Genomic DNA, 25,491 nt, shown 5'->3' with positions numbered 1-25,491 from the left:
AGTTTAAAGACTTTAGATCACGCGTAATGTGCTACATTTCTGAAGACTTGCAAAGAGGCTAATTATTTGAAAGGTCTCTAGGGGCAAGGATGTTTTTAAAACAGTTCCATGTGATTAATTATCCGAAACATTTGAATATCGAAACAATAGAGTGGAGAGGAAGGAAGCACTGGAGATATAACTGAGACAGAAGCAGCAGGTAAGTGTTTGCAGTAATTTCATGTTAACAGTGTTGAACAAAAGCAAGAAGTCTTTGGTGTTGTCGGTATTGTTTTATGATTGGTTAATCCTCTATTTACTAATCTCAAACTCCACAAGATTATCCAGGGAGGCAATAGAGTCAACTAACCTGGGTCCAGGCGGCATATGGAGACTGAAGATTGAAGCACCAACAACGGACCATGCATGGACTGGCTGTACCTCAGCTACGCAGATGTAGCCAATGAGAAGCGCAGCTCAGGCTTCATAAGGGTTGCCTAGTAAGAGCAGCAGGGTGGGGGCGTGGCTGTCTCTGACGTGAGCTCTGTGATGTTTTATCACTTACCCCTGGAGGGGCTGCCTTGCCTGGCCTCAATGGAAGAGGAGGTACTCAGTCCCAATGTGGCTTAATATGTCTGGGTTGATTCCAAAGTGGGGGTGGGGGCTCCCCTTTTCTGAGGAATAGGGGAATTGCGATAGGGGGAAGACGGAGGGAAGGTGAGACTAAGAGGAGAGGAGGGAGGAAAAGGGCCGATTAACTAGATGTAAAGTGAGAAAAAGAAGAAAGAAAGAAAGAAAGAAAGAAAGAAAGAAAGAAAGAAAGAAAGAAAGAGAATGAGTATGAAAAAGTTACAATAATTGTAATGATATTCAACAACGGGAAGCCGACATAGGTTTTGGTGACATATAGTAACTTTCACAGTAAGCATAGTTATAAATAAATAATACATGTTTTACATGCAAACATTTCTACTCACCTGTTTTCAAGGATAGTGTTAGGGTGCTTCTGGTTCAACATTAATAAATATCATTAATTTGCGTGTGTCTTGTATCTCCTAGACTTCAAATTTTAGTCAAATATCATAACAAATATAATATATTTAAATTTATTATTATTTGTGAGTGATTATAAGTATGGCTTAATATATATTTATTATTGCTACGCTATTTTCTAATTCACTATCAATCAATGAAAATAAAATCACTTGTGTACTTTAGCATGAGCCTTTACCTGCGGCAAGGCAGATATTAGCTCCTAAGCTATGCTCCAATAACTCCCAGTCTCTTCCCACTCCATCTGCTTCTAATAATTTATACTTGGTCTACCTCCCATCCATAATCCCAAAATGCTTGCTAATGCTCTGAGTTCCTCTCCACCTGGAGCTTAGGCGTCCCTTCTCTATTCCTATCTCATGGCGATCCTTCCCCTTCTTTCTCAGTCCCATCTCCTTTTCCCAGGATTCTCTCTGCCCGAAGATCTCAGGCCTTCTCTCCGCCCCTTTCTTCTTCGTTGTCCAGATATATTTATTCAGCTAATCGGGGAGGCAAGGTTCGGGGCAGTTAGGAAGATCTTAGGAGCCCTCATTTAGCATCACAACACAGCAGACCGACCTCCTACAATTACTAGGTAGGATGTCAAAAGTCTTTTTTTTCCCTTTTTTTAAAAAATTAATTTATTCATATTACATCTCAATGGTTATCCCATCCCTTGTATCCTCCCATTCTTCCCTCCCTCCCATTTTGCCCTTACTCCCCTCCCCTATGACTGTTCCTGAGGGGGACTTCCTCCCCCTGTATATGCTCATAGGGTATCAAGTCTCTTCTTGGTAACCTGCTGTCCTTCCTCTGAGTGCCACCAGGTCTCCCCCTCCAGGGGATATGGTCAAAGGTGAGGCACCAGCGTACTTGAGAAAGTCATATCCCACTCTCCACTCTACTGTGGAGAATGTTCTGACCATTGGCTAGATCTGGATAGGAGTTTAAAGTTTACAGCCTGTATTGTCCTTGGCTGGTGCCTTAGTTTGAGGGGGACCCCTGGGCCCAAATCTGCCATATTGCCATGCCAAAAGTCTTAACATTCACAATAATTAGAAAGTATATTCTTGAGTCTGAGACAGGAAAAAAAAAGGCAATTTATCAATGAGTTTTCAACAACGCTCATCATTATTACATAAAGATACTGGTCTTATAAGGAATTAGATTGTAGAAGCAGGCAATTGATGAGAAATTCTAAATTGAAGTGCTCTTAACTATGACCACAACTATATGAGAAAGAAAGGGTGTTAATTAAAGATATTTTTATTCCCTGTCTTCTCGTGAGACTCCAGGTAGTATGTGGTTGTTTTGCATATTTGTGTCCATGTCTCTCATTGGAACAGGAAAATACATGGAGGTACAAGTCAGAGATCACAGAAATTACATCTTATCTTCACATGCAAGAGAGGAAAGCAATCTCTCCCTTTCTGCCTCACTTTTTAATATTAATTTATTTGGCATAATATAATTTATGAAGAAATATTCTAATGACTCATAGTATATTTGTTAATCTTTCCCTAGAGATTCATTTCCATGTTATGAAGAATCTGCCCAAGTAGATTTTTATTTTGTTTAGGTTGTTAATTATGTCTAATAAATTGATTTGGCAGGTAAATCAGTAAAATTACACAATATTAGTGAAATAATTGTATACCAATCACTGGATAGCTGAGGTCTGCAAGGTTCTATGTCCTTATAGATTCTCCAGTTCGTTTCTGATTGGTCCTAGTGAGGGTTCAGAGACGACTGCAAATGTATGGTAGCATCCACTTGTTATTCATTTTATCTCAGAGTATAATAAACTGATTGGAAGGTAAGAATGACTCCATGGAAGAATCATAAATATGTCTGTTGTTCAATTTAATCAACTCAAAAAGTTATCAAATTTGAAATAATACCAGCATGCACACAAACACACACACACACTCAAGCTGTTGTATGTGTACTTGTGTATATGTGTATATTTCCAGTCCTCATTTTAAGGCATCTTGACTGGCATTGCTTCTATTTACAGTATTATTTAGAAAGATCAGTAGGTGTGAATATTTATAAAAATATTCCTTTCAATATATATGGACGTATTATGGCAATGTTTTTCATTTTATCTGAATGATGTTTAACCATCCCATTGTCTTTTATCTGGAAGGATTTTTTTCTAAGAATAAATATTGTGATTTTAATAAGGATGGGCATGATAGGATCTCTAATGAAATCTGAATGTTTTCCACTTGGTGGTCTGTTGAGGAAGGATTATGAAATGTGATCTGTTTGGAGGAAATGTGTCACTGGAGGTGGTTTTGAGGCTTCAAAACCTCAATTCCTAGCCTACTCTGACATTCTTTATCTGGAACTTGCATATCAAATATGAGGTCTTGGTTGTTTCTCCAGCATCATGTCTGCCCCTGCTACAAAGGGCTGTGCCTGATGCCTGATGGTAACGTATTATATTTTGAAACTCTGCATATGTCGTTAATTAAATGTTGTTGTTATTGTTGTTTTTTAATACTTTGCCTTGGTCATAGCATCTGCTCATAGTAATAGCACAGTAATGAAAAAATATATTATTGCAGATGCTTATTATTATAAGAAATACTTGAAGGTTTATGCATACTCATAAAAACAATTATTACTATTTCTTAAGGACCACACAAAGAGGTCAGACCACTTTCCAAAATATCACAAAATCAGATTGATGGCCACTTCCAGGTGCAATTGCTATGATCTTTCATATCCAAATGTTCAATAAAATTCATCTTTTTCTTCTTGATGCCCTCATTCTATGACCTACTACCCCTTAATTTATTTGAACCTCTATATTTGTTGCACGGATTCAATGATTATTCTACAGAAATCAAGAGTTTATCCTTACTTTTAAATCAGATCCATTTAATTGACCATACATTCCATTTAGGAAAATAAATAAATAAGTAAACAAAAAAACAAACAAAGATTTTTTTTACATACTTCTTTTTGATCACTTAAAATTCAATTATTATATACTATTTTTTATACAATTAGCAAGAAATCATAGAGGTATAGTCACATCCTCATGCTCATGTCAACACAGTTAGTTAGCTGCTGATTATCCAGATTCTGGTTTTATGTACAAATAAATATTTTCTTGTGTGTAATAAAGGTTATATGTAGCTGAATTAATTCTATTTATAAAACAGGAAGAGGATACCATGTAAGCTTCAGAAACTGTAAAACATTTCAGGCACATGTGAAACATGATTTGCACTTTGGAAGGCTTTTCATGAGTTGAACAGACAGAAAGAAAATGCTTAGGCAAAATAAAGCTGAAGACTTTCCTGTGAATGTATGTGAAAGACAAACACTTTTGATTCTATCAATATCATAAAAAGATGCAGTTGTCAAGAAACTAAACTTGAGATGTGTGACCAGTAGGAATCTTCAATTATACATATATAAAACTATTAAAATGAATCCTATGGCCTGTTCTATTAAGTGGAAATATTTTATTGCTTAGGTTTATGGTATTTTATGTATATGTATGTGTTCTATAGGTAGGTGTGTCGGGTACCCATGGAGATCAGAGGAGGATCCTGAATCTCCTGAAACTGGAGTTGCAGATTGTTGTGTGACCAAATTATGCAGTTGTTGGAAACTGAACCTGAAATGTTGAAAATAAAAATCAGTACTCTCAACCAGTGATCTACATATACAGCCCAAGAGAATTTTGGCCAATGAAAAGATTAGCATTACTACAACAGCCATGAGGTTAATGAAAGGGATATATTCCTGGTTTTAGATAAAAGATATCATTGTATTACTGGTAAATCTTGAAAGTACAGCAAAGGTCAGTACTATAATTCATTGATCATGTTTTCAGGCAAAGTGTAATCATTTTTAGAATAAAACTTAGCTAAATTTCTATTTTGTTACAAGTCAGAGTGAAGGAAAGAAGCCTCGATACTAAGGATTTTCAGCTTATGTAAAGGTTTATGTTTTGGAGTTTTGGATGCCACACATGTGAGGTGTTGTCCAAGCTTATTAGCTCAGTGATAATGTTAATAAATATATATTTAGTGGATATATGCAAGTTAAAAATATAAATTAAATAACACCTAAAGAAACATTTATATGCCTTATTAACATAAAACACTGAAATATATATGTAGAAATATGATCTCCAGTTGTAAAAGAATGATATTTGACAAAATATAAGTTGGTTCATTACTGAGTAATACCTATATTAGCTTTTCTTTTTTTAATTTGGAGGAACAAGAATATGGATGAGATCCACAAATTGAGTGCTTTATCCATTGGAGAAAAATTAAATCCTGGTTAAGTGATCATGATTCAAATGAAATAGAAATATTTATGCTACCCTGATAAGCAAAGAATAATTATCTCAAATAGAACTGAATTGAAAGGAATAGGAGTTATATTTTATATTAATGGAGAAAAAGAAAACAAAATAAAACTTCACATTCATTTGTAAGATAAAAGGAACACTGGGTTGCATGCTGCAAGTGTCAACCTTGTTAACATAACAATTTACACTTTTTAAAATATTTTCAAGTATGTGAAGCATTTTTTAAAATATTTTCAAGTATGTGAAGCATTTTCTCGACAACACAAGGCATTTTATTAAGCATTTATTTTATCAAAACAATCAAGTGCCTGTTTTTGCTGTTATTTTCTGACCCAAGGACATGCCTTGATCAAATTTTGGAGTTTAGAAAATAACATTGACATTAACCTGAGAAATGAAGTGACCTCTGATGCTAGAAATGATTGCAACAACCTGGTTGGGAACTTATGAATGCCTACAAAAATATTACAGTCAGTTTAGTAGAGGTCATGTCTGTAAATGATATGGTGGATATCTTTTGGACTTTTCCACGTGCTATGTAAGACACATGCAAAAAGAAAAAAAAAAGGAAAATTTGCAAATATTTTTGTCTGGGCATCTGAAAAAATGTTGTGTTTTCCTGGGAAAGAAAAATAAGTAAAAAATGCATTTCTTTTACATTATTATAGCAACATATATTCTAACACTCCATGGCTTAAAGATGCACTGGTTATTATGTTGTAGTTAGTGATTACATTGTTTTAATTGGCTCACCCTTAGCTGAAGTCAACTTGTTAGCAGGACTCTGTCTTTTCTTGGTATTCGAGGGATAGTGCTGTTTCCTCAGCTTTTCCTCGGACTGTGTCTATCTTCCTTTTCCACAGAAAAAGACCCATTTTAAAAGCCAATGTGGCACATGGAGCTTTTCACTCACATCATATTCTGGTATGAGTCTTGTATACACCTCTTTCCGTTTACAAACTCTATGTTAGCTACAGCAACAGCAACACAGAAATTGAAGCATTTTAAATTACACTGATAATTCCATTTAATAACTCAAATATCCCTTGTTATACAACAATATAAATTATCTATAGATTCTATGTATATATGTGTGTATATATGTATGTATATATATGTGTGTGTATGTATGTATGTATGTATGTATGTATGTATGTAGTTAGCTGTGTGTCAGAGAACAACCAGTAAGAGTCAGTTAACCGCATCTACCATGTAGGAGTCAAATTCACTTCAACAAACTTGGAGGATAGTGACTTTATCCACACATGCATATTGGTAGCCTTATTCTGGGATGCTCTATGATATTTTAAAATATTAATGTATTTAAAGGTCTATTCCTATATCTACCACATATTACAGAGTTACTAATGAGGCATTCAGAATGTGAAAAAGAAACTTGCCTACATGAGGACTGTTATATTATGAAAATAAATTCATATATTCATATACTATATTCATATAGTAATTTCCAGATAGCACTAAAATATTTGTAAATTAAGGATTTGAAAGCAGTATAAATAATTTCAATATATTTCTCCAGATGACAAATAAACAATGCTGAAATTATTCAATATTACCTTCTGAGAGTTCCATTATTACTAGTTGTGTGAATTTTATTTTACTCCATAAAAATTACTGAACACTTAGCGTGTTCACATTACAGTCTCTTATTGACTCATAGGTTAATGTTAGAATTTCACAATTTGATTTAATTTTCCTAGCTATGTTGTTGGAAATTTTAAACTGCCAAATCCTATCAGCATCTGCATGTAAGAGAAAACATGTTTCTAGGTTTATTATTTTATTAAAATTCATTTTTGCATAATATATTCTGATTATGTTTCTTCCTCTCCCAACTCCTCCCAGATAATTCTCACTTATACACCCATCTAAATCCATATCCTTTCTTGGTGTATTTCATTCAATTTTACTGTTAATTATATATTTAATTCATATAAGTGCCATATGATTCATCAGTGGTTCATAGTTACTCATTTTGTGATGTTGGAGAAAATTATATGGATTATATAATCCAACATTTATTAAATCGGAATGATATAAAATGGTAATATCTTATAAATCAGTCTATCACTGTAATAAAGAGAATAATTTGATAATGCAGCACTCCTATGGGATAAGTGCAATAGCTCTATGCATTTGTTTGGTAGCTTTATTATTTAAAACAGTTATAGTTGGGTTGGGTGGAGGTAAGGAGAGGCATCAACTTCAGATATATTGATTCAAAGCAATGGCAGGTATATTTAACTTTATGTCACAGCGAAGTGTCCATGACTAACATCCCCCATTTGAAATGGGTGAAATTAAATATCAGATTTTTGGAAATGAGTAGTATGCTGTTTCTCAGGCAGAATCATTGTATATGCTGCCTTGAAACTGCTTGGGGACATTAGGAAGGATCCTTTGGCAGGGAAGATGCACAGAAGCAAGCATAAAGTATTCCAGGGAACTAGGAAGAGAATGAAATCCTCAAAAAACTCAACAGAGGAAACTCTAGAAACTGGGAATGAGAAATGTCCCTTGTGCAAACAATTGTTGATTAAGTGTATTAAGTGGAAGAATCTAGGATCTTTCCTCTGAAGAGTCAACAGGACTCTATGAGCAGATGTGGATCCTGGTTGTACCTTGCTTCTTCTATGGAAAATAGTATTATTCTATTTTCCAGGTTATATCCAAGGTATAGAGAAATTCCAGCAAACTTCTGTGAGGTGTTTCAGAATTGGTCAAAGATTGCCTTAGAGGTAAAGGAATTCATTTTAGTCCTTGTGGATACTCAAATATGTTTAATATACACATAAATTTTGTGGACTGTAACATGAAGCAGCTTTACCTGCATAGCAGTATTTTTAATAAAGAAGTGAAGGTATGTTATTTTGTCTGATTATATATTAGTTATTACGCCTTAAGCCTAATTAATTGATATCAGTTATTTTGACAGAGAAGGTCATCTGGCCTCACTGATCTCGTTCCTAGGTCTTGGGAACAAATACTATGGCTGTATTTACACTCTTAGCTTTCCTACTCCTAACATCTTTGGACATGGAGGAGAAATAAACCTTTGCTTCTCCTTAAGAAATGATTGCTTATTTACAATACAGAAGTGACTTGCACATGGCCCCTTCCCCCTTCCCTCCACTCACCTTTTCTACTGTATGCTCACCACTTCCACTATTTCCTCTTCTCCTTTCAAACCACAATTGTTTTCCTTGAATATCCTTCACCCTCATTCCATGGCTGTATTTCTTAGGGACCATACATTCTAACGTAGTGGTCTATTATTTTCTTAATAGCATGAAAAAGGAATAAACATAGAAGTCTCTCAGCTTATGTTGAAAATATTGTACATAAGCACAATGGAATTTGATTCCAACACAAATATAAATTAACAATATAAAATTTGAAAAAAATATATGGAGCTTTCTAATTTTAAGTGAAGAAATTCAGGCATAGAAGTTAAATATGTGTTCTGTATTTTATGCAGGTTTAATTTTCTATACCATATCTCTTATAAGTCTAAGATTACCTTTTTCCACTAGGTAATAAGTAACATTAATAAATGAAATAAAATTAAAATGCTCAAATTTCAGAGCCAGGAAATAGTATTGTTTTATTCAATGCTTAAGTTTCTTTTTACTTGATATATTATTTCCCAGATTAGCAATAACAGAGTGGGAAAACTTAATGAGGGAGATTGATTATCACTTTTTAAAATATATAGACATGAGTGTGTATATAGCATTTGAGTCTTTCTGCTTCTGGGTTAACTCACTAATTATGATCATTTCTAGTTCAATCCATTTGTCCACAATTTTCAGGAATTCCTTGTTTTTAATAGCTGAGTAGTATTCCATAGTGTGAATGTACCACAGTTTCTTTATCCATTCTTCTACTGAGGGACATTTAGGATGTTTCCAGGTTCTGGCTATTATGAATAAGGCTGCTATGAATATGGTTGAGCAAATGTTCTTGTGTGTCGGCGCATCTTCTGGGTATATTCCAAGGAGTGGAATAGTTGGGTCTTGAGGAAGGCTTATTCCTAGTTTTCTAAGACAGTGCTGGACACTAGTCCAAGGGGCATGTCCCATGAAAGTATTCACTCATCAGGCAGGTGGGTCAGAGGGGAGGACATCATATTGGATCTCTAGGTGAGAGAAGCATGGGAGAATGGGGAAATAGGACGATCAAGAGGGTCTTAGAAACCTATAAAAAGAACATTAAGATGGGCAGATCTGGGCCCAGGTGTCCAGCCCAAACTATGGCACCAGCCAAGGACAATACATGCAGTAAACTTCAAACCCATACCCAGATCTAGACAATCGATAGGACACTCTTCACAGTTGAGTGGAGAGTGGGGTCTGACTTTCACATGAACTCTGGTGCCCCCATATTTGACCACGTCCCCTGGATGGGGTGGCCTGGTGTCACTCATAGGAAGGATAGCAGGCTACCAAGAAGAGACTTGATACCCTATGAGCATATACAGGGGGAGGAGGTCCCCCTCAGTCTCAGTTTTATGGGAGGGGAGTAAGGGGGAAATGGGACAGAGGGAGAAATGGGAGGATACAAGGGATGGAGAAACAATTGGGATGTAATATGAATAAATTAATAAAATATATTTTTAAAATAAAAATAAAATAAAATTAAGAATAAATAAATAAATAAATAAATAAATAAATAAAATATGTAGACATGCTCCTGAGAAATAAGAACATGTTATATATGGAAATGTACTACTAATTAGAAGTACTACCTTCTTCTAAAGTAAAGCCTAGAAAATGCATATGAAACTGTACTTCCTATGCATTGGCAATCTTTGACTTATGGAAAAATTTTTTAAAATTTCCATAAAGTTTTCTTTACATGATTTCATTAATTTCATAAGTGTGGAAGAAATTTCTTTTTTAATAATACAATTTTAGTAGTAGTGATAATCGGTTTTATAGGCACATTGACTGATAGAAAATTTCCCACTCTTGGATTACATACATACCATCAACAGACCCAGTAGGATGGGAAAGACTCAAAGCTACTGAGGGGAAGTAGCAGAACCATTGCTTTTGACATGTAGAGAAGTGAAAACATAGTAGTCATATTTGTAGATAGGATGACACATAAATGACAGATGTCAGAGGTAATTTCCAAAAAGACAAAGGACTGCTTTGGTCCTTTACATAAATTTGCTGAATGTTTATGGAAATGTTTAAATAACATAAGATTCAGGAAAATATTGCTTGAGGAGCTTTTGTGTCATCCAAATTTGAAATGTTTATAGTAAATGAATATAGTAAAGGATTAGATGTTCACAGAAATTTAAATTCATATCAGTAAACAAATTATGTTATTTTCAGGGTAGGATCAGATAAAAGTCAAGGCAAGGGTCATATTAAACATTAAAATGATTTTCATTATTTTCAGATTTGCCTATCAACTTACATGGATCTGTATCGGACTCTCCACAGACGTCATCACATTGGGTGTTTGAAGAAAGAGAGAAGGGTGTGGACAAAAATGCATGAGGTAAAGAAGGAATTGGTGTTACCTTAAATTGTGATTTATGCATAGAAAAATGCATTTAAAACAAGAAAAAATAACTTCATGTTGTTAAATATAAGTAAATCTTATACATTTAATCCTGCTGTGAGTTGAGAGGATTAAATACATACATACACACATACATACATAAACAAGAAATTTGTTTTTGGAATTTGGATCATGTAAAACATCATTAAAATATTTTACAGCCTGATCCAGACTCCTTTCTCCTATTTTCCCAGTCACACCCTCATGCCCCCTCCTCCATTCCCCCCTCCTCCTTCTAAGAAAGGAGGAGGCCCCCAAGAGGTACCAAACCCTAACATCTCAACTCACAGCAGGACTAAAAATATCCACTTCCAATGAAACCTGACAAGGCAGCTCAGTTAGAGGAAAGGGATCCAAAGGCAGGAACAGGGTCAGAAACAGCCCCTACTCTCATTGTTAGGGGACACAAATATTAGTCAGGTTGCACATCTGCTAAATAAGTGTAAGGGGTGTAGGTCCACCAAGTGCATGCTCTTTGGTTATTGGATAGAAGCCCTGTGAACCCCATATGCCGAGCTTAGTTATTCTATAGGTCTTTGCTGTCCTTTATCCCGTCATCTCCTGTCCTCCCTTCTCTTCCACAAAACTCCCTGAGCTTGGTCAATTGTCTGTCTTTTGTCTCTGCATCTGTTTCCATCAGTTGGTAGATGAAGCCTCTCGGGAGACACTTAGGCTATTCTCCTATCTGCACTCATAGCAGAGTGCCATTAATAGTGTTAGTGGTTGGCTCTCTCCCATAGGGAGTGTCTCAAGTTGTGCTAGGCATGGGTTTGCCATTTCTTCAATTCCTGTTTCATCTTTTTACCTATACTTCTTGTTGATGAGACAAATTTGGGGTGTAAGGTTTTATGGATAGGCTGGTGTCCCCCTTCCCTCCATGGGAAGCCCCACCTGGATACAAGGTGTGTTAAATTCAGGTTCCCTTAGCCCCATTGCTATACCTTTCAGCTCAGGTCACCACTGTAGGCCTTTTAGAGATTTTCCTGTCCCAGAGATGTCCCTGTCAACTTCCATTCTACCTCAAAGTGTTATTCTTACTCTCCCATCTCCACTTTTTCCACACCTGATCCCCACATTATTACTCTCCCACCCACTCTCTTACCCTCTTCCCTCCCTCCATCCACTACATATATCGATGATATTTCTCCTATGACTGAGATTCAAGCATCTTCCCTTTGTCCCTCCTCAGCTTCTGTGGGTCTCTGGATTGTATCATTGCTGTCCTTACTTTATGGCTAATACCCACTCATAAGTGAGTACATATGTACCATTTGTTTTTCTAGACCTGAGTAACCTCACTCAGGCAGATCTTTTCTAGTACTATCCATTTGTCTACAAATTGAATCATGTCTTTTTTTTTTTAATGGCTGAGTAGTACTCCATTGTGTGAATGAACCACATTTTCTTCATCCATTCTTTGATAGAGGGTCATCTAGGTTATTTCCAGTCTATGGCTATTACAAATAAAGCTTCTATGAACACAGTTAGGCACATGCCCTTGTGGTTTGGTGGAGCATCTTTTGGGTAATGGCCATGAGTGTATCTGGGTCTTGAGTTAAATCTACTGTCAGTTTTCTAGGAAACCTCCAGGTTGATTTCCATAGTGGTTTTACAAATTTGCACTTCCACCAGTAATTGAAGAATGTTCCCCCTTTCTCCATATCCTCACCAGCATGTGCTATAACTAGAGTTTTTTTTTTTTTTTTTTAACCTCAGCCGTTCTGACAAGTGTAAGATGGAATCTCAGAATCATTTTGATTTCTATTTCCCTATTGTCTAAAGATGTTGAACATTTAAGTATTTTTCAACCATCAGACATTCCTTTCTTGGGAATTCTCTGTTTAGCTCTGTACCCCATTATTAAATCGGGTTATTTGGTTTGTGAGTATCAAATTTCTTATTTCTTTATCTATTTTGGATATTAACCCTCTAAAGAATGTAGGGTTGGCGAAGATCTTGTCCCATTGTCATGATGACATGGATCTTTGCTTTGAAGAAGCTTTGCAGTTTCCTGAGGTCCTATTTGTGAATTGTTGCTCTTAGTGACTGAACTGTTGGACTACTGTTCAGAAAACTATCTCCTGTACCAAAGAATTCAAGGATTTTTACCACTTTCTGTTCTATCAGATTTCATCTATAGAGCTTTATGTTGAGGACTTTGACTCGCCTGGACTTGAATTTTGTGCAAGGTAATATATATGAATATAATTGTTATCATTAAGGCAGTATCATTAAAATATTGTTTTGTCAGATGGCAGTTAGACTCACAAATAATTTATTGAGATGCACTTTAGCTGTAGTCACAATTATCATACCTTGGAAATATGGTTTGGATTGCCTCTTGGCAGTTTAGCTAATATGTCATGGATCTGTTCCTAACAGTTGAATATCTTATGTATTTTCTGTTAAGGAAAATATCCTAAATTGATTTTTGAAGCAAAGGCACAGAATAAGAGCCTGCCCAGATTTCTTTCTACATTGACATTGTAGCTCAGTGTTTCCAAAAACAGTAGTCCTCCTCAGATGAAACAAATACTATTCAAAAGTATGTAGGAATGAAAGAAACCACAATATATAATGCATGTCCAAGTCATTCTTATTTGTGTAAATTATCAGAATGCTTAGTTGGGAAAATTAATAGGAATACTGCTTATGGGTATATACAGAAACTAGAGAGTCAACAAAAGCTGACATTCTATATGTCTTAGGATTGTCACAGAGAGAAGAGTCATCCTATGAATTTGTCCATACTAATCCCAGGTCTTAAATTCTTATATCTAACTTTTGTTATGAGCATTGCTGCTTCTTTGGTCTTATAAGCACACTGATGGACACTTTTGTTCAAGCTTTCCTATGCTCAAATTGTGTTCTTACAATTACTGAAGTGTCAGTGCTGGTTTGGGTAACCTGTAGCTTTTTTGTACTAGAGTCAAATTTTTTCTATCTTCTTTATTATTAAGAACCATTTATAAATCTTTCATTATGTTCTCTATACTAGCTCTATGCATTTTTATTACCAAAGCTGGATTTTATCCTTACCATAGTTGATATACCCAAATAAAAGATACTATGTTTGAACTCTTAAAAAGAATACATACTTGACAAATATCCAATTTATTTGTCTGGAATCTGGAAGCTAAAGGGCCTGAGAGTCTCTTAGGAGTTTTGCTTCTACTGGTTGTATATGGCCATTCAAACATTTTAAGTTCTTATGTGAATAATCTCAGATATAAAATCAAACACAAAAAAATGTTGTTTTATCCATGGTGATTTAACTGTGAGTCACTTTACATTGAGCCTGAGGAAATGATGAGGAACAAAACAAGATAAATGACATTTCCAAATTTGTACAATCTCTTACAGGCTTTTATTTTCTCTCTTCCTCACATTTTTCCTTATGGAGCCCTGAATCATGATTTGATTACTGGTTCTGTTTGTGTTATTCCATCCAGGAAGAGCTGCATAAAAGTCTTATGGTGTTGTTCAAATCGTTGAACAATAAAGTAATGATAGCTCAAAAACCCATTGGTAGTTATCATCAAAGACGATATTGTTTTCTTTTTGCATGAATTTACACACAGTCTTTAAAGAAAAAACCCTACAATGTATCATTTAAAATGACTTATTCATGATAGGATACTTTCTACAATGCAAACTATAAATTACCATCATTTGGAAGGTTGTCTCTAATGGATGAACTGGGAAAATGACTATACCTATAAAAGAAACATAAAGAGACTGTGTTACAAATATATTTTAAATACTTTACAAAGGAAAATACATGGGATTGTCTCCAGACTGGAACTTCTGGGTTACAAATGCTGACTGGAAGAATTTGTAGCATATTATTTTGTTTATAAAATCATAGCATGGAACTTAGGAACTTCAGAACTTACTAATTTTCATACTTTTAATTTATAAATTTATATTAGAAGACAAACTTTGCCAAAGTTTTATCATGTATAATTACTATTTATAAAACCCTATCAATTATGTATAGAAAAAATCAGAGCCCTCAAAATCACAAAATATGGTGACTGGCAACTTATCCTGAGTCATTGTTGATATTCTTCAACTCCTAAGCTTCAGTTTTTAACAAACATGAGATACTTCCTTCTATGGTCTCAACGTTGATTTCTTTTTTGTTGTTGTTGTTTTGTTTTTGTTTTGGTTTTTTGGTTGTTTTGTTTTGTTTTGTTGTTGTTCAAAGCTACTCAGAATGTGATCATTTCAGCCGTCAAACTTTTTTTGTGTGATGAAATTTCTTACAGGTCCTTATCTATTCTACCATTTGTAACAGATAGAAGGCTCTCTCTATTAAACTAAAATATTAAGCTAAAAAAATCACACTTTGTGCACATATTTACATAGAACAATACTTTTTTTAAGTTAATGTGGAATGGGTAATAATAAGTGTAGGATGAATGATTATCACATTGGATACAGTGGACCACTGACATTGTTGCATAAATTGAATTACAATGTGTTCCATAATAAGGTTGACAGGAAATCATCCTCCTGTTCCCTGGCCAACAAAGAAAACTAAGTGAAAAAAGTAGTAGCCAATGAATGAATGAATATATATTCATTTACATTTCAAATGCAGCCACTTCCACCTTCCCTCCTGTTCCAACCCTCTTACCCATTTCAACTCTTTCCCATTCTGTGGATTTAGTTTGTCATTTTTGGTTTGTCTGTAGTCTGATAGAAACTAAAGCATTCAGTACTGAAAATATGTTATTCAAACATTATCTGTGTGCCTCATTCAACACATATAGAAGTTATTTGTCATATAAGATCCCCTTTTCCTTCTTGCTACTTTTTGAAAATGATTAATTATTACAACATACATATGTCCATAAACACATACATATATACCTGTCTTTCTAGACAAGGGGCATGGAGGAATTTAATTTGAGGTATTGTCATTCATTAGTTTAGGTATATAATATGATTACATGGGAAATCCATGACAAGTAATATTGTTTGTTTCATTGTTCTTGTGATGTTACCTTATTTGTGATGTATTATTAATTCAGGTAAGAGTTTCAGCTAAAGTTCCAGTCTCTTGGAATGTTAGAGACATTTTTAGAGACTATATTACCACAATGTAAAGAGCCAATCATCCTACATCTTCAAACTGCAGGTATATTTAATCTCTTCCTGTTATTTGGCAATGATAATCGTATAGTGAAACTCAAAAGCTATTGCTGCATTTTCTTCCTAGGTCAGGAACTTGAGAGGGATTTATTGGGTGCACATGAGGAGTTGGAGTGGAGAGAATGAAAGCTAAAAGCCATATATATGTATATATATATATATATATATATATATATATATATATATATATCTCCACATATATATATGAAATTTATTATTCAAAAAATTTTAAATTCTATTTAATTTGAAAGTATAATAATTTACAAATGCATTGTTTTTCAATTCATAAACAAGTAGTTTTAGTCATAAAATTAAATGAATTATTGTAAGAAAGTAACTTAATATTTTGGAAAAATTACTCATATATTACTTTATGTAACTACTACTCTGGGTTATTAAAGAATAAGGGTATGCTCTGATAATTCTTCACATACACCATGTGTGAAACCGATTCAGTTATGGTAATCATCAGTAATCATCACTTATTTTTATGTTTAATCAACTGTTACCAAATAGTTACTGAGATTATTATGCTATATCTTTTTGGTATGTTGACTGTTTGAAGTTATTGTAACTTGAAATGCTGAGATGAAAATGGGTGTTTCTTCCCTTTCATATCTGGGTCTTCGATTCTCACAATTTCCGTAGGCTGGAAGCCCTGATACTTCACTGGTGTGGATGGCAGGAGGTTAGCCCTGTCGTTTTGGGCTCTCACAGCCAGTGATCCTCAGCTCCCCTTTGTTGTGGGTCCTGAAATTGTTCTGGGTCTCTGAATGAGCGTTGGATCAGGCCAAGGTATCCACAGCCTTTTGGCTTCCCTGCCAAGTCCAGCCAGGGATACTGGGCCCGAACCACGCGTCGAGCTCAGCTAGTTTCTCAGGGCCTGAACAGTCAGCCACAGCAGGAGAACTGCGACTGCACTGAGCAAGCACCCAGGGTGGAAGTGAGCGCTCCACCCAGCTTAAACAATAACAATTATGATTAAAAAAAAAAAAAAGAAAATGGGTGTTTCAACTTTTTTTAAGCAGACAATGAGGTGCATCAAATATCCTACCAATACTAGAAATAACATTTTCATCATTAAAGGACAGAAGTGAGATGCTAATAATCTCTAGGCATGTTAAAATTTAAACACCCTCACATAATCTTATTTTTCAAATATATTATTACTATGACTTAATACGTGTATTTAGCTCTAATTCTTGTTACTATAGTTTCCTATAACAAATAAAACATGTCTAATCCCCCAAACAAACCAATACCAAAAAGCATTTCAAATAACTGAGTATAATTTCATCTTCAATTTAGTCCTCAGATCATCTATTATACATCACTGATGTAGAGAATGTGAGATTTTTGCCTTCTATATAGGTTGAAGTTTGAACCATCTGTAGGAATTCTACATAAACAAAATTTTTGTTGTGGATCACCACTTCTGAAAATAAGTGCTAGAATTGGGTGCACTAGAATTCAATTTGTTTTTAGATGCCAATGTCTTAGCTATTTGGTGTCACCTTCAAAACATTGTCGGTTAGGATGTCTCATATTGCCCTAAAATGTATATCCATACATCCCACCTCCCTCTGACACTCTAAGGAGTCTGTCACTGCATGTCATCACTACTTAAGCGCACTTTACTAGCAGGGGTAATAAAAGCTCAATGTATTTTCTAGGAATATTTCAACTGGATAGTAAGTCTTTCTTTGATGGAGCAAATGAATGATTCTAAGAAGCTCATATTACACAGATGCTGTTACATGTAAATTGGCCACTAAAATTCATATGGGGTAAATGGCCTACAAGAAAATACTGAGAAACCATCATCACAGTATATGGTCATGGTCCTGACACTCAGGTAGCTGAGGTACAAATACTAGGAGTTCAAGACCAGCCTACTCTATGTAGTGAAACTATGTCTTGAAAAAAAATATCAGTAAACACACAATACAGCATGACGTCTAATGAAATAGTAAGGATAAGGAAAATAATGAATAATTTAATAAGGAATGCAAAATAATAAAGATAAAATAATTGAAAATAATCTTTGTTTCACTGCTTCTTTAATAAGCAGTGCCTCATAGTGCAGAGGATTCTTTCATTTTTCTCTCTGCAGATCTACAACTATGATAGATAACTCCTGGTTTATTTCAAGATAGCAGTTGTTTATTTGTGAATCCCTCTTTTTGTCACTCTTAATCTCATTGTGATTAAGCATCTCTCAAATTTATGGGCAATTTTCATTCTGCTAACATGTCTCAGAATTGAATTACTCTGGATATTAAAATTCATGACACAAATAATCGAGTGTAAGAAAGAAGAGAGTCCTCAGATGTCACCAGAAAAAAAAATAGACAAGCAAAGTGTCAGTATTTTAATATTCACAAAACACAAGATGTCAAAATTAGTATACGTCAATAACATGTAATTTGATTTTTCTCAAAAATAAATTGTTAACTCATAGAATTATGCAAAAGATATACTTGGATCCTAGATTCTCTGGTACATTAAAACCAGTCACCACAACTATGACTATCACTGCTTTATTTTGGGTGAGAAACTGGATTATTAATGATGTTAAATAGCAAACATATAGGAAACTAATATTTTTAAAGCAATTAGAACTACCATTTTTACTATCATGCCAGAGAATTATTGATTTTGTTTTCCTAAATTTTAAGTTCTTCTATTATTCAAACATGAAATCTTTGGAATATATGTTAATGATAACTCCTCACATAATTAGCTTATGGTAATTTTCTTACACACTGTTGTTTCTCCTGCTTTGAATGATCTGTAAAAAGCTTCACTTAAAAAGGATGTTATCATATCACCTTCAGCTTTTCATTATTTTTTTAAGTATGTGGAGAAACTACTTTTAACTATAATCTCAAGTTCCTCCAAAATTCTCTTTTGGATTTATTAACATGCATGTTATCAATTGTTTTTTGTCCAAACTTTGCTCATGAATTTCCCAAGTGCCTATTTTTCCAATTGAATACTCCCATATCTGGGATATGAACACAATTTTTCTACAAATAAAGATGTTCCCTATGTTTATCTTGAATAATTATCTAATTTTTCTTCTGTAGGCATCTATTTAAATTAACAAAGTAATTAGAACATTCTTTGTTTGCGTTAGTGCAAACATGGAGTTCACGCCGTTAACAAATGTGAACAAGACTTGTGAAGCATATATGTCCACTGGTCATTGCTTAGCCAATCCATTCTATCCTATGAGATTAGACTAGATATATCACACATGTAAAACTTAAAACAGTCTTCCCATTCAACCCTTCATGGTATTCAGTATTACATAATGATAACATAGTCCTCTATGGTATTAAAGCCATGCTTTTATGTCAGTTGCATCTACCCAAAAAGTTATTTCTTTTTTATTGTCATTCAATAATATCATTTGTCTCCTTGGTTTTGTACACTGTGTGCTACTTTTGTTTTCTTACAAAAATTTAACATATTTATTATGTTAAGTGGATTCACCCCAGTGTAGATCACATTAAAGTGATATAACAAGAGATCACAAACTGAGTGGCTTAAAATACATGAAATGTATTACTCAGCGACATCAGCTATGTTCTCTTATTAAGTTCTAGAAAATTTATTTCATAAAAGCATTATGTTGTCAAGACTTCCAGTAACTGTAATTACAAGGAACATTTACTAGGGGAAAGGTAAGTGAGTTAGTGCAAATTTCTCAGTACCACGGAATATAAATTACACTCCTCATTATCCTTTGGGCTATTCATTCTAGAATCACCCTCATTTGGCTGGCACCTGTCCTCATCTGCTAACAAAAAGGTCTCAAATACCAGTTGGCAGCCATACATTTAATGTTAACAGAAAATCATATGTCCCTTGGCAATAGTCTATGAAAATGATAACAGTTTCTTAGATCTATGGCAACTCATGTTGCTAAGGAAAAAGTCACACTTATTTCACACTGATCATTCAGTGTGCAACTAAAGTAAACACAATCTCCCTCCTTCTTGGTTTCTGTGTATTCTCCATTTGGGGGAACAATCACTTTTCAGACGACCTCTTGGATGTGTTTTATGGAGTAACGCCGCTTTTATTCCAGGGTAAGAGTTTCTAGATGCACTGGGAAATAACATAATCATTGAACTCAATCAATCTAATACATCCAACGCTGACAGCTCATTTTCTTCAACATAGTCTGTTTTACCATCCCACCGTATCTGATATGTATGTTAAATAGTCTCTGAATCTTCTAATAAATAAATTTTATAAAGTAAAAAATAATAAAACATTTACTCATTTTATGCCTACAGTAATAGGCTATTTCTTTTTCAATTGAAGTGAGGACTGTCTTTATGAAAACTGTCTCCAAGAATACTGAGGTTTTAATGTTATCTTTCAACGTGTTTGCATACTATGACATGCAGTTATGCACATATACACAAAAGAAACAAATAAATAAATACATGCAGGATGACTCAAAATATGATCAAGAAACAAATGTTTACTCACTCAAGATTAAAGAAAGTTGCTTTCCTGGCTGGAAATGAGAGGCCATTATAACTTCAACGTAATTGTGTGTTAATGTGTGTGGGGATGTTTGTATGTGTGTATGTGTGTATTATTATATAGAAACATGGGACAGCAGGCTACCAAGGAGAGACTGGATACCCTATGAGCATATAAAGGGGGAGGCAGTCCCCCTCACTCACAGTCATAGGGGAGGGGAGTATGGGGAAAATGGGAGGGAGGGAGGAATGGCAGGATACAAGGGATGGGATAGCCATTGAGATGTAATAAGAATAAATTAATAAAATAATATTTAAAAATTAAAAAATAAAGAAAGCAAGAAAAGAAAAAAATACCTCAGTATTTATCTACTTCTACAATGTGGGTTCTGAGTATCAAACACAGGTCTTCTGTCTTGATGGTAAAAGTTTTTGTTTCTCTGATCATCTGACTAGCCTAAGGATTATCTTTTATAAACTTATTTTAGCCCACAATTTTCTTTAGTGTAGACTAACTCATGGCTTGTCATTCTAGAATAACATCTTTAAAAAATAATTTATAAAGCATATGTTGTAACAAATAATTTATTACAACATCACATATTTATCTAATTAAACAAAATGTGTATAGAAATGGAAATATTCATATTTTAGCATAATCATTAGAGATATAAGTAAAATGGTTAATTATAGCAGTGTCTGGCAGCAAAGCAGTCACATTTAAATGCTAGCGGATATGTTGCCATTCCTTATTATTGGAGGGCATTGCTCTTTCTTATAATGTATTAATTAATTTTTCATGTCACATGACAAAATGTTAAAACAGAATTATATTTAACGGTTATGAAATACTCTTCCCATATTAAAAATTTTCAGCTTCCATTTACTTATAATTTTTAAATTCAATTATTTTTTTCAGTGCATGCATTAAATCAATTACTTGGAATTATTTTGATGAAGATAGGACAATACAGAGTTGATGTAAGTTTGAATTAAAGAATGCAAGCATAGCATATGTAATCAAAAATGATCATTACTATTTTTGGCAAGTACATGAAAGTATTTAGACTTTTAATCTCTGATACTATCCTTACATCATTAGTGCTGTAGCAGAAACAATGACAAGAAACACTTCCATGAATATGGAGGATACCATCTTTTCTTTTATTCTATGGAATAGTCTAAGCATAAAGGGAATTCGAGGTCCCAGTAGAGGTTAAAATTTAGTCCACTGTATATAATATTTGCATCTGTCAAGGGTGCTAGGTGAAGAATTAATGCTCAAATTTGTACAGGCCAGTCACTTCCCTGCCACGGGTAGTCATGATTAAACAGTAGAGGACATGAGCCTCACTAGACATTGGATGTCTATATTTGTGTAAGGATGTCAATACCATATGTTTCACTGGAAAGTTTGGAACATAGAAATTGTGAAAGGACAGATATCAGTCTTTAAAATTATCAGTAACACACATGTAGGTGAGTTTGGGTGGATAGATGAAGCATTTTTCTTTTAAATATTTTACTATTCAATGAACTTGCAATTTACTTTATTATTGAGAAAATTTTAATACAATGTTATCCTGATGATGACCATGCTTTATCTCTGTAAGTTTATCACTTTGGCATTTATTATTAGAAAAAAAAACCCACTCATAATGTTAAATGTATTTTCCAGAAGTCTGTATAAATAATAATATTTTGAAATTATAATACTCAAAACATAAACTAGGCATATTTTCTTTATTCCTCTTACGTACATCTAGACCACACCTTCCCCTCCTTCTACTCCTCCAAGTCCCTCCTCCACCACCCCTCTCCCACAAATCCCCTACTGATCCATTATTCTTAGGGGAAGAAAAGGCCTTCAACTGATATCAACTGAACAAGGCATAACAAGATGCAATAAGAGTAGATCAATACCTAGCTATACCATTACAAGGCATATGCCCAAAAGACACCCCATCATTCTACCACAAGGACACTTGCTCAACTATGTTTATTGTGGCTTCATTTATAATAGCCAGAAAGAGGAGACAGCCTATATTACCCTCAATATTTACACAAAAATTATTTCTCCACTGTTAGAAAAATGGCATCATGAGATTTATAACCACATGGATAAAACTGGGAAAAATCATCCTAGATGAGGCAACCCAATCCCAGAAAAGAAACATGACCTGTACTCACTTAAAAATGGATATTAGCTGTCAAGTAAAGGATAATCACACTACAATCCATACACCGAGAGAAATTAGACATATTTTTCTACTTTCATAATTTTAACAGTAAATTATTTTCATTTCCACCAGTTTAACTGAGTACTTAAGCAAAAGGCTGTTTCCTTAACATTGCAAGTTTAATTATTTTCTTTACGTGATCTCTTTTCTTGGAAACATTGCATATTCATATATGTGTAAATTATTTACTCTCTTAAAGAGTAGGGAACTTGAATTGAATGAAATGAAAACAGGTGTTTTCAATTTTGTCCTCACTTCTAAACCATTCTCCTGTGTGGGGGGAAAAGAATCTATAAAATGAAAGGTCAGCTGACAGTGTTTTATTCAGAAATGCCAACTCCTTGAGGCAAAATAACTAGTGAACAGAAATTAGTAACAAGAGATTTAAATTGCACACATTTGAATGTCACAAGAAAAAAAAATACTTGAGTTTTCATCCAGACCTGTCAATAGCTTCACAAACAGTCAAAAGTCCCATACAGAGACACACATACATAGCACAGACACACAGTCATGACACAGACACGCAGACACACACTCATAACGAGAGAGGGCCAGGGACTCTCACAATCTTACAGGGAATGATCTTCAGAAATCTAAACACACACTTTTCAAGAATTGTGTCTTAAAATATCACTTCAAGAACGTCTTTCTTTGTTTTGAAAGTGTAAATATGTTTGTGTTAATTGTATTTAATAAAACTAACAGGTTTCATGCATTTTTGTTAAAATAAGCATCACTTAGCCCTATTCTGAGCAAAATGAGGAAAGAACCTCATTGCCTTTGCAGTCTATCCTTCCCACTGAGAAGTCAACACCTCCTCAGAATAGGGCTCATGAAACACATGAGAAATGCCATTGCAGTGAAGAAAACAGTGAAAGAACAGAAAAAGAGAGAGAAAATTTGTGTGTGTGTGTGTGTGTGTGTGTGTGTGTGTGTGTGTGTGTGTGTAGAATTAAAGACTATGCTTTGTTTTTCATACAACGTATCTGACTACTGTTTCCACTCCCTCCATTTTCCCAGCTCCCAGACCAGACCCCCAGATCCCATCTCCTCCAGGTCCCCTCTTCCTCCATTTCTCTTTTAAAAAGAGCTGGCCTCCAAGAGACAACGACCAAACACCCAAAGACAACAAAGCGTGTTACATTAAGACAGGGAAAGAGCTCTCATATGGAAATTGAACAAAGCAACCCAGTAGGAAGAAGAGGCCCAAGAGCAAACAAAACATGCAGAGACATGCAGAGGCCAGCCAATGTCTTATTTAAATTGAGCACCAGGGGGAGCTCATGTCCTACACAGCCTGGATGGCCAGGAACTAGAGACTGGATATCCCAGAGACCCTAGAGGAAAGTGGATCTTCCTGGGAAAGGAAATTTTCTGGTAGCCTGTGGATGGATGGATGGATGGATAGGGACAGGAGCAAGAATGAGTAGGTGTGTGTGGGTGGGGGGGCATGTGATGGTACAGAATGAGGGTAGAGGAAGCATTAGGTGGATATGGTAACCCAGTGCACTGGCAACCTCCTGAAATCTATCAGTGTGACTCTTGTGAGACTCCTATTAAGAGGAAGATGTGGGGTCTGAACTGCTATCTTTTGTAGCTATCCAAGGGTGCCAGTGGTGGGACTGGGTTATATTTGGTCAAGTTATTGGCCAAGGAGGCAGTCCAGTGGGGATGCTTAAACAACCCAGGCTGATGCTAGGACAGAAGGTTTCTTTCTGAAAACTGACAGTAGGGCTGCCATTGAAAAGAGTAATACAGAGATGTTGAGCTGTTGCCTGCTAGAGCCTGAGTGCTAGTCTCCTTGGGATGGGAAAGTAAGCTGTAGGCTATGGAAAGAGAGACCTTCAAAAACACTTAAAAAGAAAGATGAAAGCAACAGCAAACAAATATTTTCTTTAGTAGGACCAATAGAAATTAAAGTCTAAAGTATTTTTTGGGAGTCTAAGGTTTCAGTTCTGTCCATAGTTGATTATTGGTTTAGAATGTGGAAGACACAGGATTCATTTTCTAGTACAAAAAAAAAGAAGAAACTATTATTGATAGTAATAACTTTAATTCCAGAAAGTAAAACATGCATGAAGAACTAATACAATATATATACAATATATATATATAAAATATATATATTGTACAATATATAGTATATATATATATATATTAAAAAACAATTAGGGAGCAGAGAAGAATAATTTTGTGTTTAAAAATGCTCTCTGATATAATTCAATAAATTAATAGGACAAGATTTATATGTGCTTATACATTCAGTTCATTATATAAAATAATGGGATCAAAGATTATAAAATTTACACCATGAAAAAATATTAAAAAGGTAAAAATAGTCTAAAATCTTATTTGTGTAACTGTAAATAGTCTTTGATTTTATATTAGTCACACTGTACAGTATGCTGCTTAAGAAATATATTTGTCCATTTACTATATAATTCACTGATATCCTTTTCATTTAAAATGAGTCTTGTACTCATGTCTCATTTTGTAGAATGATCTTTGAGTTAGGTGGGTGGGTGGGGTTTCCCTTCCTCTGGGGAGTAGTGGAGGGGAGAAGGGGGAAACACGCAGAGAGAATGGAACCTATGGGAGAGGAGGCAGGGAGCGACAACCAGGATGTAAAAAGAAT

General features: G+C 34.7%; 1 long non-coding RNA gene across 2 annotated transcripts in view; it reads left to right on the top strand.

The window, feature by feature from the left end:
* Window positions 1–548: 548 nt before the first annotated feature.
* The window catches only part of LOC311609267, a 34,613-nt gene continuing 9,670 nt past the window's right edge, over window positions 549–25,491 (top strand). Inside the window, exons 1-3 of one of the 2 annotated variants that reach the window (XR_014783334.1) lie at window positions 549–585; window positions 10,787–10,888; window positions 13,079–13,140. This is a non-coding gene — a long non-coding RNA (uncharacterized lncRNA). Of the gene's footprint in view, window positions 586–1,501; window positions 1,607–10,786; window positions 10,889–13,078; window positions 13,141–25,491 lie in introns of those variants that run through there. The other variant, XR_014783335.1, reaches the window with a different exon arrangement.

Source organism: Acomys minous (genome assembly GCF_964271855.1).
Source record: "Acomys minous genome assembly, chromosome: 11".
NCBI classification, from domain to species: Eukaryota; Metazoa; Chordata; class Mammalia; order Rodentia; family Muridae; genus Acomys; species Acomys minous.
This window is presented reverse-complemented; position numbering and strand designations above follow the sequence as displayed.